The 13,447-nt window shown below is 35.2% G+C and overlaps 1 protein-coding gene across 1 annotated transcript in view; it reads right to left on the bottom strand.

Moving 5' to 3' along the window:
• Positions 1–13,447, bottom strand: part of Itgbl1 (integrin subunit beta like 1) — a 297,795-nt gene that overhangs the window by 29,568 nt on the left and 254,780 nt on the right. The gene's annotated exons all lie outside the window — the stretch shown is intronic.

Genomic DNA, 13,447 nt, shown 5'->3' with positions numbered 1-13,447 from the left:
TTCTTCATCTTTCACCTGGGGGAAAGTCACCATCTTGAAAGCTGGAGAGATGGCTCAGAGGTTAAGGACACTGACTGTTCTTGCAGAAGACCTGGGTTCGAATCCCAGCACCCACATGGCAGCTAACAACTGTCCGTAACTCCAGTTCCAAGGGGTCCAACAGTCTTGTCTGTCCATGGGCAAGTGGACATTGCACAGCGTGGGTGCACTTACTGACATCCAGGCAATACACACATACACATAAAATAAAAATAATAAAATATTTAAAAATCTATCTTGAACATACATGATTATGTAATCCCTTGCATATACCCTCCTTATAGCCTCATGCAGCCTTCAAGGCAAAGATTAAATTTATAGCGTTTCTTGGTCTGACTTGCTTTTCCAAGCATATGGTTGTGCTCTCAAGACACTGGCATTGTTTGTGCACCTTACTTCTTCCCCTTCCTGTGTTTTGTGCCAGCCTCTTTGTAGAATCCCACCAATGAGCAGTAGCCAATGAAAATCTGTGCTCCTCTATGAAACCATCTTTGTCAGCCCTGCTTGATTATATCTATTGTCCACTTCACTAGTAAAGCACTGAGTACAATTTTATACTAGGTAATTAGTGCCTGGATCCTAGCAAAACAATGAGAATTTCCCAGTGCAAAATATGACTGAATTTTCTATCCTGCTGGCAGTCAGTAAAGGTCTCAGCTAATGAAGTGAAAGATACTTTTATACAATGTATTGTGTTTATTTGGAGCAATAAATTGAATCCAATCTCCATCCTTTACTTACTAAGTATTGTTATTTTACAGACTTTAAAAATGATTTATTATTTTATTGCTATGATTGTATTGCCTGCATTGTATAAGTGCACCTATGTCATGCAATACCTGTAGAGGTCAGAAGAGGGTATCGAATCCCCTCAAACTGGTGTTAGGATAGTTGTTAGCAGCCATGTGGGTACTGGGAATCAAACGCAGGTCCTCTGCAAGAGCAGTCAGTGCTCTTAAGCTCTGTATCAATTCTCCAGTCTCCAGATTGTTTTAATGTTATGGAGACAGGTGGTTTCATAAACTACTATAAAATTATTATGAATAAAAAAAAGATAGTGGTAGTATATATTTCTAGTGCAACTGTTAGTTTGTAACACATTGTGAAGGAAAATTGATACAATAGATACTCAAATAAATGAAAAATCAATTGATCTGTAGGACAACTCAAGAATAGAAAGAAAAACTTCTATGAAATTAATTCGTTAAAATCTTCAGTATTATCCAACCAAAGTCATCTAAAATTTATTCTATACTGTTTTCTTACTCTTATTTAATTTTGATACATATATAATCCTCAACACTTATAAAAAAATAAGCCCAGGGATGCTTTCTATAAAAGACAATAATCTTAACTAAGCAAAATTTTAAGGCTTATAGTATACTAGCAAAGAATAACAAACTATGGAAGATATCTAGGAATTCAGATAAAATAGGTTTTATGTACATATTTCACATCTGACACATACAACCCAGGAAAACTAAGTCAAAGGGCATTGACAAAATGCAGTTTATATCTCTATATGGGGGCTGGAGAGATGGCTCAGCGGTTAAGAACTAATCATTTTAACAAAAGAAATAAGTCACATTTTTATTTAAATCTTCTTAACTTGAATTTATACTTCCCCCAAATCACTGAAATATAAGATGAAGATAAACATTTTCTGTTAAAGATGTATATGTTTGTCTGAGACTAATTTTTCCACCAGAATGAGATTAAATGTAAAGACCTTAAGTAGGGATGCAGATGGAGCTTCATGGTAATACACTCGCTTAGCACTAGTCACATTTTTATTTAAATCTTCTTAACTTGAATTTATACTTCCCCCAAATCACTGAAATATAAGATGAAGATAAACATTTTCTGTTAAAGATGTATATGGTTGTCTGAGACTAATTTTTCCACCAGAATGAGATTAAATGTAAAGACCTTAAGTAGGGATGCAGATGGAGCTTCATGGTAATACACTCGCTTAGCACTTGTAACACCCAGAACAACACAATAAAATAAAAAAATTAAAAATAAAAGTTGTTCTAAAATATTTCTAATTTTAAATTTAATAAATAGTTGTTAATATTATGTTTCATATAAAGTTCTTAAATATGTGACATGCTGTTAAATAAAAGACCTATTTCTAAAATTTCTGCTTCTCTATAGAGCATATTTCATATCACTAATTACTGACTACAAATAAAATCTTTTGAGAATAAGTAAGTTACCAAATATTAAAAATATGTTTTGATGAATTTTGCTGATTTCATCATAAAACGGTTATTAATAAAAAAGAAATAGCATTAGTGTATGGGAGGTCAAACATTTTCAATAAATATATGGACAGTTGAATTTTCCTAGGGCATTTTTTCTTTTTAACAATATGTCTAGTTGAATATATAACTATCTCAAAACTTTATAAAGGTTTTAATTAATAAAATGGTCTTACAATTCAGATTGCTGTGAATATTTTTGAGCAGAATGATGTATGTTGGTCATTTTATATGTGAAAATATCACTTTCAATAATCCATGTTGTTTATCAAATAACTGGCATTTGCATATGTGTCTCTATTTCTAGCCTTGCCTTCACAGATCCTGACATCCTCCTCCAGGGGCAATGTACTGTTTTCAAAACTCAGGATTTTGGGCTTGAGAGATAGATTAGAGTTTAAAAGCACTCACTGCTCTTGCAGAGAACACAGTTCATTTGCCGCAACCATATCAGGTGGCTATACCTATTCCAGGAAGATCCAATGCTCTCTGTACACATATATACACATAAATAAAAGTAAAGCAAACAATGTTTTAAAAAATCAAGATCTTTGAAAACATATCCCATGATTTTTTCTCTATAAATGAACCTATGGGAGAGAGGAAATATCAAAGGCACTTAAAAGAAGGAAAAGCAGGAGGAGAAGGAGGAAAAGAGACTTAACTGGACAGTCTCTCTAATATGACAAAACAAGCCTGGGTAGTTGTTGTTGGGAAGGACTAATCAGGAGTTGAACAGAGATGAGTAAGAGACAGAAACCATCTTGGACGCAAATGAGCAGCTCTACAGTGCAACGCAGAACAAGAGTATCAAACAGACACTTTTGTTGTTCTTATAAGCACATTCTCATCTTGATCTACTGGAGTTCTCTTACCTCACCACTAATTAGCAAGGTCTCCAATGACCAAAAAAGAGGTCAATTTTCTGAACCATCTTACATGACAGCTCTGAAGTCCTGGGCAGTCAGCTCTTCCTTCCTTTGGAACTATTCTTTGGTGGACTATTGTTAGGCACTTCCTGTTTCTATTCAGACCTCTCTGCTAGCTTTATACAGATATTGAATCTTGGATTGTCTCAAAGTCCGCCTCTTGAAAGCTTCTTTCTTCTGTATTTTCCTAAATATCATCCTGATCTATGAATTCTCAAACTATCTTACATGATGAAGAACTTCAAATACATAATTGACCCTGACCTGGTCCTGGTGGATAGTCTGCAGTATGAATATGATTAAATAAAAACCCATTCAATAATATCCCATATCTTGATGAACAAGGAGTGATATAAATAAGAGATTAGACAGAGTATGATTGTTATTTACAGTGGAATTTAATAGAAATTGAATAAGAAAAATCAAATAGAGCAATAGCTAATGTTACTATTAGCAGATGGTTTGCTTTTATATGCAAGATAAAAATTACAAAAGCATTTAAAATAATAAAGTATTTTAAGAAGGCATCTGGTTAAAAGAATAACATACCAGAATGAGTAACTTTTTGTGTACCAACAGTAACTCAATCTAATATCATGAAAATTGCTCCATATAGAAGAGCATTAGCAACTCAAAAATGAGTGAACTTAAAACTTCATTACAGAGTAAATTCACATTCAAGACCATAAGAGATTTATAATTTTATAAAGGATATATCTTCTTCTGAAATAGGAAGAAAATATTTTTCCTGAACTAATACATTAAATCAATGTGGTTTCAGTTGAAAGGTGACTGAATTTGTTTAAACTTATAAAATGATCCTGAAGTAAATATTCAAGTGTATTTCAAAACTAAAACCAGTGTCTGTTTGCATGCATGTATTTTGAAGGAGGATGTCTTAATTTGCTTCTCTGTTGCTGTGATAAACACAATAGCCCAAAAGCAACTTGAGGAGGAAACCATTTTTCAGCTTCCAGCTTCCAGGCCTCAATACTACATTGAGGAAAGTCAGAGCAGGAACCTGGAAGCAGGAGATCAAGAAGAGGCCATAGACAAACGCTGCTTACTGAGGGCTTGCTCCGCCTGACATGCTCAGCTACTTTATTTATACAACCCTAGCCCATGCGCTGTAGGTACATACACATGAATTCAGGTGTCCATGGAGACCAGAGGTTACAAGCAGTTGTGAGTTACTTGACTTGGGTGCTGGGAACTTATCTTGGCTCCTATGCAAGAACAATAGGACCTCTAAACTGCTGAGCCATCCCTCCAGACCCCTGCAACACATGAATCTTCAAAGCAAGAAGTCACCCACAGAATCATGAATTCTTTTGCTGGTATAATTCCAAAACAGGCAAGTCTAAACAGCACAGTGTTTAAGAACATATACTTAGGTGGGAAAACTTCAAGGAAAGCACAAATGTGATTACTGTAAAAGTGAGAATATTTTCTTTTCATAGGGAAAAAGCGTGCTGCTGGGGAGAAGAGGGGAAGGAGATACTGGTAAGCATTATTCTATTTCTGGATCTAAGTGTATAATTATAGTAATTCATAATGCCACAAGTAAATACGTTATACATCGTTTGATACAACTTATGAGCCATGTTTAAAAAACATTCTGTTTCTTTATTGAACACCTTATAACTAAATCAATTGCTAGTAAATTCAACAGTTAAATACAAAAGTTTAAAACTCAAAATATTGAGAGGAAAATACAATGGAGTTTTCCTAAATCTTCAGTGGAAAAGACAATTCCAAATATAATACCAAACCAGAGACATAAAGAGAAACAAAATACTTTTGATTTTTCAAAAGCCACTACTTACACTTTGGCTATTTGTGACCTTTTGTGTTCCTGGCCCTCTGCTGCATGAGGGAGCTTCATTACTGAGAACTGCGAGATTCGTTAGTGTCCTCTTCTTTATCCCTGTTTTATGTTCCACGAGGCTTAGATGTAGAGGTTACATTGTAGGTGTGTTACTTAGCCCTGGGCAGTTCATAGACAATGTCCATGTGTGACAAGTTGTGGTACATAGGCTGACTAGACCTCAGTGGATGGGCTTGTACTGGGGAACAACAGGGGACATTGATGACACAGTAGGCCTAACAGGGATGACAGAGTATATGGGCTCCAGTAGGGGTGGGACTATGGGAGGGTGCCAGTGGGGACAGGAGAGGTATAAAGATGATTAAGATTGTTTGAGATGTTCTGTATGAAATACACAAAAATTCAGTAAAAACATATTTTAAAAAAAGATTAAAAAAATTACTTAAAATTTTAAAGCAAAGCATAACATAAGCAGAATTATATGCAACAAGATAGGGGCAAAACTGCATAGATTAAGAACACATTAAGCAAACATTATACTAGGTAAACACTAAGTATATTATTTTTATATATGACTTCACAAATGTACATATGAGCTCAAATATGACTAGTGAGCAAACAAAATGGGCCACTCACAGTAGAAGTAATTCACATTGATAATCATCAACAGCTAATTATTTTTAACATCTATTAAATCCCACAGAACTCCAAACCTGAAATAATTATATATTCAGGAAGCTGTGTTCATTAAAATAATTGAACTTTATGAAATAGCTGGAAGAAACCTTCATGTATCATTTTAAAAATAATTTTATCCCCAAGATACTATAAGATATATGTAAACAAAATGTCATTTTTAAAAACTAGGAGAAAGTAAAACTTTCTTCATACCTACAGGATAATTAATGTATCTCAATTATAAGAAAATAAAATATTACTTCTATTGTTTTTATTAAACATTGGTTGCTCACTTATTCATTAAAAGATAAAATTTCTTTAGCAATTTTGCTGTTTTCATCTAGAATCACCATTGGAGTATAGGTACAGTAAAAATAATCATTTCGTTCTTTCATAGAATTGGAGACTTACAGATAGAAATGTCGCAAAGGACAAAAGTCCAAGTGTTCCACAATTTACATACAAGAAACCTGAAGCTCGGAGGAGATAACATAACCTTATTCAAGGCCACACAGTGAGGAGAGACACAGAGATCATCTCTCAAGATCACAGAGTAAGGAAGGGGAGGGGAAAGTAATCTTCTACTGCCGGACCATTTGTATAACCTTTGTTGTTTGCTTTTATAATTGTGAGGCATTCTCGGCAACTCTTTCCTGATGGAAATGTGAGTTCTCTGGAAGCACTGCTCTATGGAAAGGGGTTAGTTTCTGGCAGGATTTTCTAAAACTTGTGGAATTATGAAGGCGACTCTTGTTTCTCAGGTTATATGCATCTCCATCCTTTTTATTTCTCTTTCTTCTTTCCTATTCCTTTTATTGATTCTCTGCTCCCTTCTTTGCTCTTATGGTAATTTTCCTCACCACACACATGCCATGCATGCACACCCAAACACCACTTCTACCCTGTACTTCACACAGTGGTGTTCATGCACCAAACTTTAACTTCCTTCAGACTGCACTAGGAAGAGAACACAGATGTTCTTATTCAAGAATAGGTTCAGGAGGACTCAGCAATCTTGAATGCGAGTATTCATGTGATCACTGCTCTGCTGCTCAGTCAACATATACATTGGGGATATCAACTATTGATTAAACATCATTCCAGTTACTGAAGAGATAAAATTAAGAAGAATGTTTAAACACCATTAATATTCAGGGAATAAAGATAAAATGCAGAATCAGACACAGTCTGCAGGAACAGTGATGAATTTGTGATGCAGGGTTGATCCTTACAGTATTAAGTCAGGTGTTAGGAAGGAAAAATCTGTAGTTTTTTAAATTTATACTACTTCTAGGTGTGTGTGTGTGTGTGTGTGTGTGTGTGTATATATGAGTACAGGTGCTCACAGAAGCCAGAAGAGGGTGTCAGATATCCTGGAGCTTGAGATAACAGGCAGTTTTGATCTACTCAAAGTAGGTGTTGGGTACTGAGCTCAGGCCCTCAGTAAGAGAAGCACAAGTTCTTAACGACAAAACTGTCCCTCTAACCTCTGGAAAATTAATCTTATGGTACAAACTTGCCTTTAAATAGAACTGGATTTCAATCTTTCAATCTCATATCTGCTAGTAAATTTAATTCTTTACTAGGTCTAAGTTAGACCTTGTTTATCATTGTTACATAATGAAGCAGTAATAACACACACAGTCTAGACATTGTAGTGGATACAAAGTACGTTGTGCAGGATCTGTGCCCAACAAGTGCTCCACAAATATTAGATATCATTATATCACAGTATCATACCTTCATTACATATATTTTAATAAAAGAAACATTGAGGACATATTTTTTCAATTACTTGGATAAAATTTGTTCAATTCCTTTCTTGTTTCATTTTTTGATAAAACCAACTAAAACTTGTACTTCTTGCTCCAGACTTAGATTATTGAAGAGCCCTGTTAAACCGGCACCACCTGCCAGTATGAGAACAGCAGGCGCACTCTCTATGACCTTGTTTTTTCTCCCATTTTAACGTGGTGTAAACCGTGCTTGTGGTACATGCTCAATAGTTGGAGAGTAATTAGAGGCTCACATAAAACAGAAAAGAGATTAGTGCTTTACTAACATAGTCCTGCTTTGCTTAAAATAATAGGTTTACCATAGCAACCTGATTGCACTAGGAAAAAAAAAATGCCTGCCAAATGCATCCTAAGTTCCCTTGAAATTTCTATGAGAAGGAATTAAACACTCGAGAACTATAATATTCTGTACCATTTCATCTAAGTACAAATATTTCTTTTCTGGGGAAATGAAGTAGTCTTGCCTCAGAGATTTGAAACTGAAGCGTACCTTTACTTTCAATTCAAAACAGGCAGAGAACGCCTCTGAACATTTACATCATACATCAATTTTTAAGCAAGGAAAATTACTCATAATTTTAAGTTACAAATAATATTAGCCCTTCTATTTGGCTGTCTTAGTATAATAGAAAGTGATTATGGACTCATGTGAAGAAATCAGACATTTGAGTAAATGCTTTACTAATATAATTTTCTTCTTTACCTTACAGTGTCCAAAAATGAAAATGGGAAAAGGAATCCCGGGCCTTACTCAATCCCAATGGCTTTCCAAGGAACCAAGAAAAACATAGCAGGGGAAACTGGTCCTCCAAAGGAAATTATCTCATTGTTTTAACCTTAAGGTAGTTTCTAAAAATAACAAATTATCAAGCCTCATTTTCTTTCTAACACAAACTCTACAGATTGAGTAGAAATACCTCACTCATACAAAGGTAACTAAGAACTTCGCAGGTAGAAGGTTAAAATGTCAGGAAATGATTAAGATAGGAATTGCAGAGTTCAAGTAATTAAGCAATGTAGCTCACCATGAAGCAACCAATAACATCAGAGCTGTAATTGCTACTGCACAGAAGACTTGGTCTGTTCACTGCAGGACAGAGCCACTTGGTCAAGAAGCAAGGCAGTGGTAGAGAAAGAACCTGGCCAGGATTTAAGAGAGGATTACATGAAAGCAGAATGGAGGAGGATTCCCTACAGGTGATCAAGTGATACATACCTGATGCTAATCACATAGCCATGAGATGCTACTCAGTTCTGTTCATGTCAAGAACAAACATCATTTTTTCATCAATTTTTTCTTGTCACTGTTTGTTTGCCCAGGTCAGTACACATATTAAAGAATGGCCGGTTCGGAGAGTTAGCCACCCTGAGAAGCTCTTGCTGATCGCCAAAATCACAAAAATGAAAAGAAAACATGCATCACCGATTATTATGTAAGATAAGGGTCAGACCAGGTAAACTGGAGATCAGACAAAAGTTCTGACCTCAATGCTCAGAGTCAGAAACTCATCCTCAACTGGTACAGATCACTGACAGGACATCAGAAAGGACTCTGCTTCAGGAATAAGGTTTGGAGTCTCTCTGCACATGAGTCGTTTTTAAATCCTGACTTGTCTTTGAAGTGAATGAATCCACAAAGAGTACATGCAACTGTAGGTTGCATAAATACAGTCTATGGGATAAATACCAAGGGATGGATACCAGGAAAAGTTGCTGTTCCCTAGTGCAAGAGGGCAATGCAACTGAAATGACTTGGTAAATGGTCCTGTGGAGAGTGCTTCTGGAAGTTGAGTTTATTTGTGCAAAGAAGGGGTGGAGTAAACTCAGTCCTGAATTTCAAATTTGTGTTTTGACACTTAAAAAAATTAAAAAGTATGAGTGAATCTATGACTTCCTCAATACATATCTCAACAGTGCTAATTAACCTGAAGCAAGGCAAGTGTAGACTTTCTCTCCATAACAGAGTTAACTAGCAGATATATTTTTCACAAAGACACCACAAACAACATTTTTGAATGAGATTTTTATTCTGTTTCTGAGTCTACCAGAATTGATTTCTCCAAATTATAAAACACTAGAAAAAATTAAATATGTGTAATGTTGACATGCAGAAGAGTACATGTTGTATATATGTGTATAAATTTAGAAATAGTGGTATTTTATCCTTAATCAGTTCATGCCAAAAAAAACTGTAAGGAAGGAGAGATGGCTCTGTGGTTAAGAGTAATCCTGATCTTGCATAGAACCTGCGTTCAATGCCTAACACCCACTTTGTGTAGCTCACAACTACCTAATACTCTATCTTCAGGGGATCCAATGCTCTCTCCCAGCCTCTGTGTACACACATATGCATGACATACATTCCATAGATACAAAAATATACACATAAATAAAAGAAAATATTTGTTTTTCAAAAAACACTTTTGGGGCTGGAGTGGTAGCTCAGTGGTTAAGAGCACTTGCTGCTCTTTCAGAGAACCCAGATCTGGTTCCCAGCACCCACATGGCAGCTAAGAACTGTCTTAATTCCAGTTTCAGGGGATGGGGATCCAGTGACCTCTTCTGGCTTTTGCAGGCACTGCACACAAGTGGTGCACTTACATACATGCAGGCCAAACACTCATACACATAAAATAAAAAATAAGTAAATTAATTAATTAAAAAGGTCTTTGTATTATTTGTCCATCTTTTGGACTTTGAAATTATTTCAAAATTTTAAGAAAATTAAATTTAAAATATATAAATAAAACTTTATACATAATTTACCAAGGATTATAACCTACCCAAATTTTACACCCAATAAGGGGAAATATTCTGTATCATCATATTCAAAATGAAGTCTCTATTTTTCCCGCAAAATGCTGTCAATCACACATTAGGTTTGGGAGTTATGATGCTGAAAATGTCAGAAGCTTGATAATCTCACAGTTGAAGGATCCATGACTTTGCTTTCAGGTCTTCGGATGGAAAACAAAATTGACACATTAGCTGAAGGGGACCGAACACTGCAGCAGCACTCTGAGCCATTTTTGGCTGTAGTGGGGTTTTTGTTGCTGTTGTTGTTGTCATTATGTAGCCTCGAAAACTTAGGGTTTCTCCTCAAAGTTTTTTTTTTGTTTTTGTTTTTTTTTTTTTCCTGCTCACTGCACAAAAGATTAAAAAGCAAGCACTTCGGGGTCTCAGATGTTATCTGTCAGAGTCACAGAGCTGCACAGATGTAACTATTGATCTTGTTTTCCAGTTACATGTTCTGTGTAGGTCTAGTCAAGTTGTATAGCTTGTTAGATGCATGTGAGCTCTCATGGTGTTGTTTGCAACATTTTCCTCAAAAATACAATCCAACGCAAATTTAGGAATCACACTAATTTATATATACTATGGAAATACTGAAATTGTTACCTCTGCCATCAATAGCCAACTGCTTATAGTTCCCTAGGAAATCAGTTATGTTCTAGAGAAAGTAAGATAGAGAAACATTTCCTTCTGTCAGTTAGTACTTAAACATAGGAAATATAGTTCCAGACAACAGAACGTGCTGGTATCTATGTTAATATAGATGCTCTCAATTATAGTCTGGTGAAGGTTTTCTGTAAAGGCAAAAGTGAACAGTCTAACCACCATGATAATAGTCCAGATACTTCAAGAAGACACCTGGTCTTGTTTTTCACGATTTCAGGGCAATTAAACTTGGAACCAGAAGAGAGGCCCAAAAGACTTTTATAGACAAACTTAGTTAATTCAGAAAAACAATGATAGACAAATAAAGGAGGGCGTTTACTTTCTTAGATTCTACTAGATAATAGGAAATGTATCATTTTAACAAGACTATCAAACAGTGATAATGATGAAGAAGAAAAGGAAAATGCACTTGCAGTTAAGGGAAGGCATAGGGAAGGAGTATGTCAGAAAAGGGAGAACCCTCAAATGCACAAGATTCTTTGTCTCTGCTGCCAATGTAAATATGTCAGAAAATAGTCATTTGCAATTCAGCTCATGCAGGCAAGCCCCCACATGTCACTGATTATAGGAAATGTATGATAAATAGCTATTTGCTTTAAATGAAAGCAGAGCTTATTTTGGGTCCCGTTTTTATGAGATTAACTGTACTATGCCGCTCTCAAATCTTCTACAGAATTTTAGCACCTAATATAGAAGACTACAAACAAAAATTATATTTAAATGTTTATCAGAAACTTTCATGTCATTGTTTGAAAAGCAATGTCATTTTTGAAGTCACAGGAAATTAGAAGGAAATTGCAACTTGGGCTCCTGGGTAAAACGATTCTTGTTTTCACCTGATGCTTATCGAAAGTAGATGGTTCAATCAGTCTAAACGATAACAGTTAACATCATCCTGAAAAAGCTATTCAGGAAATAAAATGAAGGTAATAAAACAGCACAAAGAAGTGCTAAACAATTATATGCTTTAAACAATAATGCCTCTATATCACACAAAACACAGTGTTGGAGGAAGCCTGATTACTTTTGTCTTGAATCGTCTTCAGCTTAAATACATCTGATTACCTGAAAGTCCAAGAATGCCTTGCTTACCCATGATGCAATGAATGAGTCACTGGAATAACTCCAGTGGGAAATTGAATTTGAAGATTCACTTTAATTTTCTGTTCGAAAATGACAACTGTTTGTTGGAAGTATAATTAATAGACATTCTAAACTTAGTCTCTTCCAAATCTAAGTTTACTATTTATCTTCAACTTTAATTTAAAAATTTGTAGTGGGAAGGAATGTGACGTGATTGTGGTTGTGGTTGTTGGAGACTGTATAGCCCAGGCAGACTTTAAATTCAGTCCTCCTGACTCAGGCTCCCAGTCCTTGGCCACCATGCCCAATGGAGATGTGATTCTATATGTGAAGCTTTAGTAGTTGTCACTTTTTGAAATAGCATTGTAGTGGAGATGTATTACAGTAGAGTTTGGAATATACAGGTTTCTGCTTCAGCAACAGAAAACCCAACTAATATATTGTATCTAAAATACTTTCATTACCACTCTCATGGGAAGTAATGCAATCCTCCAAAAAAAATACCCCAAAACAGAACTGAGAGCTGAATCAAATATAATAAAGCAAAAAACATTATAAAGATGATCCTGAAGAGAAAAGCCTGTTTGGGAATTTCAAGCATTTTAAATTGGAAGAGATGAAGTTATAGCTACTTGAGTAACTCAGAACCCAGGGGGAAAACCAACTAATCTCCACTGAAGGAAAAACCACATGCAGGTTTAAAATCAGAGATCAACAAATGCATACAAGGAAACAAATCACCATGAGTAAAAGCAGAAACTGCATTATTTCACTGGGTCTTATGCAGGATATTGTCTAACTGCTATCCTATCACCTCAGCTTTTCTTTTGATTATGTTTGTTACTGCTGTTTATACCTATATAGAGCATATAAATGTATTTGCATATTTGTTATATACAAATACTGGTGATTTAAAAAATATTGCTGCTATTGTTTCTTTAGTGTCATTTCTTTGTTAAACTGGTCATTTTTACCTCCTCTAAGAAACTTTCTCCCTGTACTCAATCAACACTTTTAACTGTGGATTAGTTGTCACTGTGACATGTAAGGTAGAAACTTGGTAGACCTCTAGTCTATGAAATATCAACGGATCTAAACATGTTTCATGGAGTTAAAGCCCATTTGATACCTATGTAGTATATTCATATATGTTCAATATGTATATTAGTTCTAGATTCCTGCTTACAGCTTGCAGTCAGTGCTTTTACCAGAAATCAACAATATTGTGCTATTTATCAAGACTCATATTCACTTCATATATTTTCATGTATATTTCTCTGATCTCATAAAAGTACTTGTTCAGTAAATATAGAAAATATATCAAATGCATGTATATACAAATGTGCACTAAAATTACTGAATTATTTGATT

The sequence above is a fragment of the Nannospalax galili genome, unplaced genomic scaffold (genome assembly GCF_000622305.1).
Source record: "Nannospalax galili isolate Female #2095 unplaced genomic scaffold, S.galili_v1.0 scaffold287, whole genome shotgun sequence".
Lineage (NCBI taxonomy): Eukaryota > Metazoa > Chordata > Mammalia > Rodentia > Spalacidae > Nannospalax > Nannospalax galili.
Note: the sequence above shows the minus strand (reverse complement) of the source record. Positions and strands in the feature narration are given on the sequence as shown.